Here is a 7383-nt window from a genome sequence, read left to right as displayed (position 1 = left end):
AGCTATTGTGAAAGGTATTGTTTCTCTTAGTTCTGACTCTGTATTCTTTTTGTCGCTGTAGAGAAATCTAACTGATTTTTGTATTGACACAAACCAAAACTGAACATCTGAACAGATCCATTACAAAAGAAGAAATTGAAAAGGTAATACAACAACTTCCAACCAAGAAAAGCCCTGGACCAGATGGTTTTATAGGCAACGAGGAGAATAACGGTATTGACGTAGTATAATGGCTTGAAAGAGTACGTTTAAATGCCTCGCAAATAGTATGTTGGAAGAATTTTCTATTGTTGTTTCTAATGTTATTTTAATGTTTCTATATTGAAATGCCCCCAGAAATCACAAACTCATCACTGTTGACTCCAAGGCCTAATGTGTCCTCCCTTTCTGAGCCTGAAGATCTGTACAGGAGGAGATGGCTCATCTTTGTTCTGTGGTGGGACTAGTGGATTTGAACCACCACCCTTTTGGTTAGCAGCCTGCTCTGTTGTACACTACATTACCAGGGCTCTTTCCAAAGACTTGAAGGGGGCAGTACTGAAGGTAAGGCTGAGAAACATGGATTTCTCTGAAGATGAAGACTACTCAGCCCCAAACCAGGAGACCATGTACTAAGAAGTGTTTGTTTGCATTTGCTACCATGTATTTGTGGTTATGGAGAAGGACACTGAACATCCCATGGACTGCCAAGAGAACAAACATATGTTTTGAAGAGTGTGCAACTGGAGTACTCTTTGGAGGAAAAAGGATATGATGCTGAGAATGGCAGCGAGTCAGCGAAAGAGAGGAAGACCCTCAACTAGGTGGATTGACAGGTGACTGCTACAGTGGGCTCTTGTGTGTCAGGAAGTGTGAGAATGGCACAGTGTAGGACAGGGTTCAGATCTTTTGTTCATAGGGTTGGTGTGAGTCATACTTAACTCCACAGCACCTCACAACAACAATTGCAGGAGGAAAGTAAAGTGCATGGTTTCTGTACACCTTTGGGTCGTGGCAGTCCTACTGCAGGGTGGCTGTGATTTGGAACCACTTGACAGAAGTGGGTACAAACCTAAAGGTTGAAAGTTCAAGTCTATTAGAGGTAGTGCAGAAGAGAGGCTTACTTCTTAAAAGATCCGTTTCTGAAGCTGTGGCGGTTCTGCAGGCTCATCATGCCAAGAAAGAAGCTTCCCAGCCTGTGGACACTATTATTGTGTTACCTCATAGACAACAAAAATGATTCAAAAGTCATATAATCCCTTCTGGATTTTAGCTCAAACGAAGACTTCTTGCTTGTCCTTTGGACCTCAACATCAAGAAGTACAAACTGCAAATTTAATAGGTCATTTTGTATCAAAAGGCCAATTATGAAACATCTAGAATTTTTCGATTACATAAATATGTTTTCTGGGTTATACTGTAGCCCAGACAATTTTTTTTTTCTATTATGGGTTTTAGTTTTTAATACACCCCCCCCAAAAAAGTGATTTTATTTGATGTACCCAAATCTTAATTAAGAAAAAAAATCCATTAACAAAAAGATCTAGTTCTGCAAAACCAGTCGTATGGACTGAGAAGGCCTGCTCTTCTCAGACACACTGGGGAAACTGATTTGAAGTAAACTCGATAGCAGTGAGTTTTGCTTTTGAAAGTTTTTTTGGTGTTTTTGTTTCTCTTTGTTGGGTTTGTGTGTGTGTGGCTGTTATAAGAACTCTTCAACTATAACAGTGGATTTAAGTATGCAGTAAGGCATCTGGTTTGTCTGTGTTTAGGGGGTTATCTTTTTGCATTAGATTGTGGGACAGGAAATCTGGCAGTTTACAGCCCCTGCAAACTTGCTGATGGGTCAACTTTAATTTGATTCTGACTCAGTGGTAAAGAGCTGAGGTTTTTTGTTGTTTTGCTTGTTTGTTTTTAAACACCCTTTAATGAAAAGGTTTCCTCTGCTGAAATTGGGTTTCTGTTGACTAGTGTTAGATCCCCTGCCTGCTCAGGTGGATGCTGTGTGAGGGAACTTGCCTGTGGCTCACGCAGTTGGTCACCCAGGCTCAAGTAAGGGCACTTGCTTGGGTGACCATAGCAGAAGCCTTCTGCCTGGTGTGGTGCAAGGAGAGTGAATGGTGATATGCTATGGCCCTGAGGTTTCCCAGCTGCAGGCCTTTTGAGAAAGGTGTTGGCCCCACATTATATGTGCAGAACAACAAAGACCTTCATTATTGCTGCAGGATGGATGGGGACTGAAGCCCCCAGACGGTGTTCATGCTTGAAAAAACCAAATCAGGTTGACCAACAACTTGCCATGTGTCATCTCTCTCCATTACTTCCAAATTTCCCATTTGGGGTTTTATTAGCTTTTTAGTCAAAGGCTGCATTGTACAGAAACTCAGATTAGAATTTAGTTTATGAAACAGCTGAGTGAGAAAGTAGCATGGAAGAGCAGGGAACAGTAGAGGAAATCTCTGTGGAATTATCCGGCATGGTGAAGATTCAGGCACTGTGTGTGTGTGAGTTTGTCCTCAAATGAGTGTCTAGGGAAGGGGTCCCTCTTTGCCTGTGGCCCAGAGATTTCTGTGATCTGGATGGATATATCCTACATTTGGAACTGGACTGGGCCCTGGGCAGACCCACAGATGCACTTTTGAACAATGGGCCGTGGTTGTGACCTCACGAAATTGGAAACCACCTGGGGCCCAAGCGTGAAGGTCTGATGAAGCCTCCACCAGCTTATGGGAAAGTCATGGAAATGATACCAACAGCATTCCAGACAGGCGGCGCTGTACTCACCCACCTGTGATGAGGAGATGAGGTACACTGGGGAATAACCCCATCAAGGAAGAATCTTCTTTTGAGGGGACATGGGAATTCTCTGTTTACCAAATTTAGAGGGTTGAGGAGTTCCATTTCTCTAGAATTTCAACCTCCTCCTGGCCTCTTGTGCCAATAATGGAACCACTGACTGTCCATCTACTCCTACATAGTGGATGTTCCCAGGGCCCCTGCTGGCCAAGGCCAATTAACCAGAAAGGGTTAGTTCTTAAGGGAAAGAATATGAGAACCTCCTGCATCACCACCTCCCTTATTTAGTACATGTCTTAACCATTTCGTATGTCAGAATTTGCCTCTAAAATGACAATCTGTTTATCTTTAATAATTAAAATAGTAGATGAGGAATACACTATCATTTCAGGTCTGCTGAATTTTCATTAACTACCAGAAATGTTTACTATGGAAGAAAAAATCCATGTAGTCTAAAAAGTTTTTAAAAAATTACATAGAAACCCATTTTTATAAATTTAGTAAATAATGAAGGGGAAGACCCTCTATGAGGTGGATTGATTCAGTGACTGGGGTAATTGAGATGGGTGTGTCAGAAGCAGTGTGATTGGCACAAGATAGAGCAGGGTTTCGGGTTGTTGTACATAGGGTTGCTATGAGTTGCAGGGGACTCAATGGCACATAACAACAACAACAATGATAAAGATCCCTATGAACCCACAACGAGGAAAAAGGATGAAACAGTCTAATGAGACATTCTGGGGAATTCACAAGTTCAAGCATCTGGGGCAGCACACATGGTGTGAGAGGAGCGAATTAGATTCTACCTCATACCACACACATACACATTCCAGATGGATTACAGAAAGATCTTAGTTAAGAAAAAATTTTACACTGAGCAGTGGAATGTCTGCTATTGTGGTCTCTCTGTCTCTGTTTCTCTCTCTCTCTCACTCACACACACACACACACACACACACACACACATAAACACACACACACACAGCCCCCACTTACAAATTGTACAGGTTTAATGAAATTCTTCCTTGACTCTTTTCCCTTTTTCTCTCTGTGTTGTAGCACTTCACTCTAACTTGGATAACTTTTTTGGTATGAATCCTTCTAAGTGCATTTGAATATGTGTTTACACAACTACAACAAGATTGTATTCTTATTCTGTAACTTTTTGTTTGTTTTTTCTTCGATACAGCATCTGTTCTTCCCAGAACAGTCTGTATGCATCTGACCTGTTCTTGGGTTCTGCATGATCTGTGTTCCATTGTAGGCATGTACCTTGTGATACCATGTCCCCAGTGATTAATACCTTTTAGTGTGCTCATGTCTTAGTTTATCAGTAGCATAGTTTGAAAACATTTGCTGTGTCACATACTATTGTATGTGTGCAGTTTACAGTTTTATAGCTTCTGTCAAAATGCCATCCAAGAAAAGGCTTTCTAGATTTGTACTCCATTAACAGTCTCTTCTTACTCAAAGCTGACCCTCCAGCTGAGTTTTTAGAAGTTGTCAGTCTCTTGAGAGGAGATTGGCTATCTTTCTCCCAAGGAGCAGCTAGTGAAGTCAAATCACCTACCTTTAGGTTGACAGTGCAACTTCTTGCCCAGTAGGCCATCAGAGCTCCCTAGGGCTCCTTAGAGGGACCCCTTTTCATTCCCATGCATACCAGTACTGCTTCTTAAAGAAGTTCCTTGTCAAAATTCCTTTCCTCTTAAGTGATTTTAGAGTAATCATGTAAGAGGAAATTGTATTCCATTTTGGGGAGTTGCTTCATGAACAGGAAAAACCTTTGAATGATTGTTGGGTATCATTGAGACAGTCCTGGCCCCTGATGACCCGGAGTAAACAGTGAAACCCTGCACTGTCCTGCACCATTCTCATCATTAACTCTTGCTATATTTAAAGCCATGGTGGGTATTATGTCGATCAGCTTTCCTAAAGAATGAGTACTCTTCCTAATTCATTATTTCTTTTAATTCCCTATTAAGTTAGTTCCAAAGCCTGTAACCCACAGCTAGTGTGTAGCACAAACTGAATTCAGAGCAGATTTGTGTTAATCCAAACTCAGCAGAATCCAAACTAACAATCTTAACGAAGTCCCTCCCTTTTCCTTCCATGCACCAGCCTGTTCTTTCTCCTTCGCGCTTTCTCAAAGATAGCTTTGTACGAGTGTGTGCAGCTGGTTAGTGTCTGCCTTTCTGAAAGCAAAACCTGCATCTCTTCACCCCTTTACACACCGTTCGTTGCAGCATCTGGCTCCTGGCCAGCATTTTCTCAATGGTAGATGGACAGATGGGTGGTTTCTGTGAACAGATCCTCGAGTTCTTTGACATGGTAGGCACTTCCTACGTGCTGAGGCTATAATACCAGTTAATTCTTAAGGAGCTTATGTCCTGGAGAGAGGAGATAGACGGGCAGACAACTGCCAGGTTTCAGGTGGTAATGAGTACTAGAACAAAAACAAAGCAGGAAAGAGGGTGCAGGTGAGGAAAGGTGGGTGTATTGGGCCCTGAGGCAGTCAGGAAGGAATCAGGGAGTTGATATTTGAGGACAGACCTGAAGGGGGTGAGGGAATGAGCCTTAGCTCATCAGTGGTAGAAAAGAGAATGTCTTAGCATTTCACATTTCACCATGATCCCTACTTATGTGCTATCTTTTTTTTTTTTTTACTTATGTGCTATATTATCACCCAGCACCGTTTTAATTCTGCCACACATCAACATCTGAGTATAGAAAGGCCAGTGGGGCATCTTGAACAGTAGAAACAGATTTTTTCTGGAAAGGACAGTTACAGGAAAGGGGGGGAAGGGGTATGTTTATGATTTTGGTGGTTTGGTTTTTTTTTTTACAAAAAAGTTTTTCAGTTCATTTTTTTATTATCTTGAGGAAATGATAGATCATAAAAAATGGAATTTTTTCCTTCTTCCCCTTGAGGGTAAATCTGAAGTTAATAAAAATAGGTTTACTTTTCAAAATATTCTGGGCTTGGCAGGTTCAGCCCCTACTTGTATGTCACTGATTTCATTTTCCTCCACATCTGCTGTAGAATTTTACAGGAGTCATTCAATAACAGGGTCAAATATTTCTCTTAATCTAAAAGGCGCCACTTTAAGACAAGGTGGTCTGACTGAGGGACTCCCTTGCAGACAGGATCATAGAACCTTGCATACAGTTTAGGTACCACCCAGCCCATGTTTCTGATTACCTGGAACAGGTTTTGTAACCAGCCATACTGCCTTCGTCTAATAAACCAGGTAGTAGCCCAAAGGAGGGACAATACCAGAGTCTCCAGCCTAAGGTCCAGAGAGGCATGGAACCTCCAGGAGAATCTTGTCCCATAGTGAACACTGGTATATTTAGCAGTACCCACAGTTTCCCTGTTGGAATGTGGGGCAGGAGATGAGTCGGGTATTTTGTAGCTCCTTCTATAGTCTAGAAGAATTTGTAGTGAATTTTGGGAGCCTGCTTTCCCCCCCATGGCTTTTTCTTCTCAAAGGAACAAACTCAATCTCCGGGTGTTCTAAAGAGCCTGCAGGGGCAGAGGAGAAAGAGTGCACTATTGGAGGGATGCTGAGAGGCTACATCCTGTGTGAGGAGCAGAGACTCTGCAAGTCTGGTCCCCAGACCAAGGCTTCACAGTCCTTGCTGGTACTCATTGATTCCTGCAGCAAAAGGTCCCACACCAGGACAGAAAGATTGACTTCAGGGCTGAGGTGGGCCCAGGGACCTAGGTCCAGGCAGGCGAGAGCAGCCCTTTTTAACAGATCTCCACTGTCGTACCTGTGGTTGTTTAGAAAGTTCAGTTTAGAGATCTGAGGTAGTTTAAGACAGGGAAATTGGAAAGGCACCAAATTCTAAGTGGTTTACATTTTCTGAAGCGATCTCCATTTGAGACATGCCATAGCTGAGTTGATCCTGACTCACAGCACCTTTCCACTGGGTTTCTAAGACTATACCTACCTCTTTCCCGGAAGGTGCGTGGAGGATTTGAACCACAAGCCTTATAGCTAGCAGCTCAATGCATTATGCACTGTGCCACCTAGTGCTTCTCTATTGGAAACATAAGTGTTTAGAAACGTCAGTTGGGTCTCTCTCTCTAAAAATCCAGTAGACAGGGCACAGAGTGCTTAGCCCTGGGCTGTGCCACTGGGATATAATCATCCCAGCTAGTTTTGATTCAGCAATAATCACTGCATTCCAGCCCTGAGCTGGGAAACCCTCCTAGCCAGAGGCCACCCAGCTCATTGTATTAACATTACCTTTCACGTTGCCCTCGAGAGCCCCCCCCCCCTTTGCATATTGAGTACCCTGTTCCTACTCCATCCAGCCTTGGGAGCTGCCTGCATTTGTTGGGAGGTGTTGGTCCCACTGTGGCCTGGCTCTGTTTCTCTCCTTGGCAGGTATCTCTGTAGGTGTACACTTCTGGTAGACCAGGAAGCAGATGCAGGTGTTACTGTCATGCTGTTGTTATGTGTCAGCAAGTTGGAGCGCCTCATAGCTGATCCTGTAGCAGGTTTTCAGAGGCTGTAAATCCCATGGAAGGAGATTGCCTGTCTTTTTTCCTGTGGAGCAGCTCGTGGTTTCGAACTGCATGACTTTTGGCAGGTCAACTCC

The 7383-nt window shown here is 43.1% G+C and overlaps 1 protein-coding gene across 1 annotated transcript in view; it reads left to right on the top strand.

Moving 5' to 3' along the window:
- The window catches only part of TCF7L1 (transcription factor 7-like 1 (T-cell specific, HMG-box)), a 170630-nt gene that overhangs the window by 84227 nt on the left and 79020 nt on the right, over positions 1-7383 (top strand). The gene's annotated exons all lie outside the window — the stretch shown is intronic.

This window comes from Elephantulus edwardii, unplaced genomic scaffold, assembly GCF_000299155.1.
Source record: "Elephantulus edwardii isolate Elephantulus edwardi_28Jun2011 unplaced genomic scaffold, EleEdw1.0 scaffold00283, whole genome shotgun sequence".
Lineage (NCBI taxonomy): Eukaryota > Metazoa > Chordata > Mammalia > Macroscelidea > Macroscelididae > Elephantulus > Elephantulus edwardii.
Note: the sequence above shows the minus strand (reverse complement) of the source record. Positions and strands in the feature narration are given on the sequence as shown.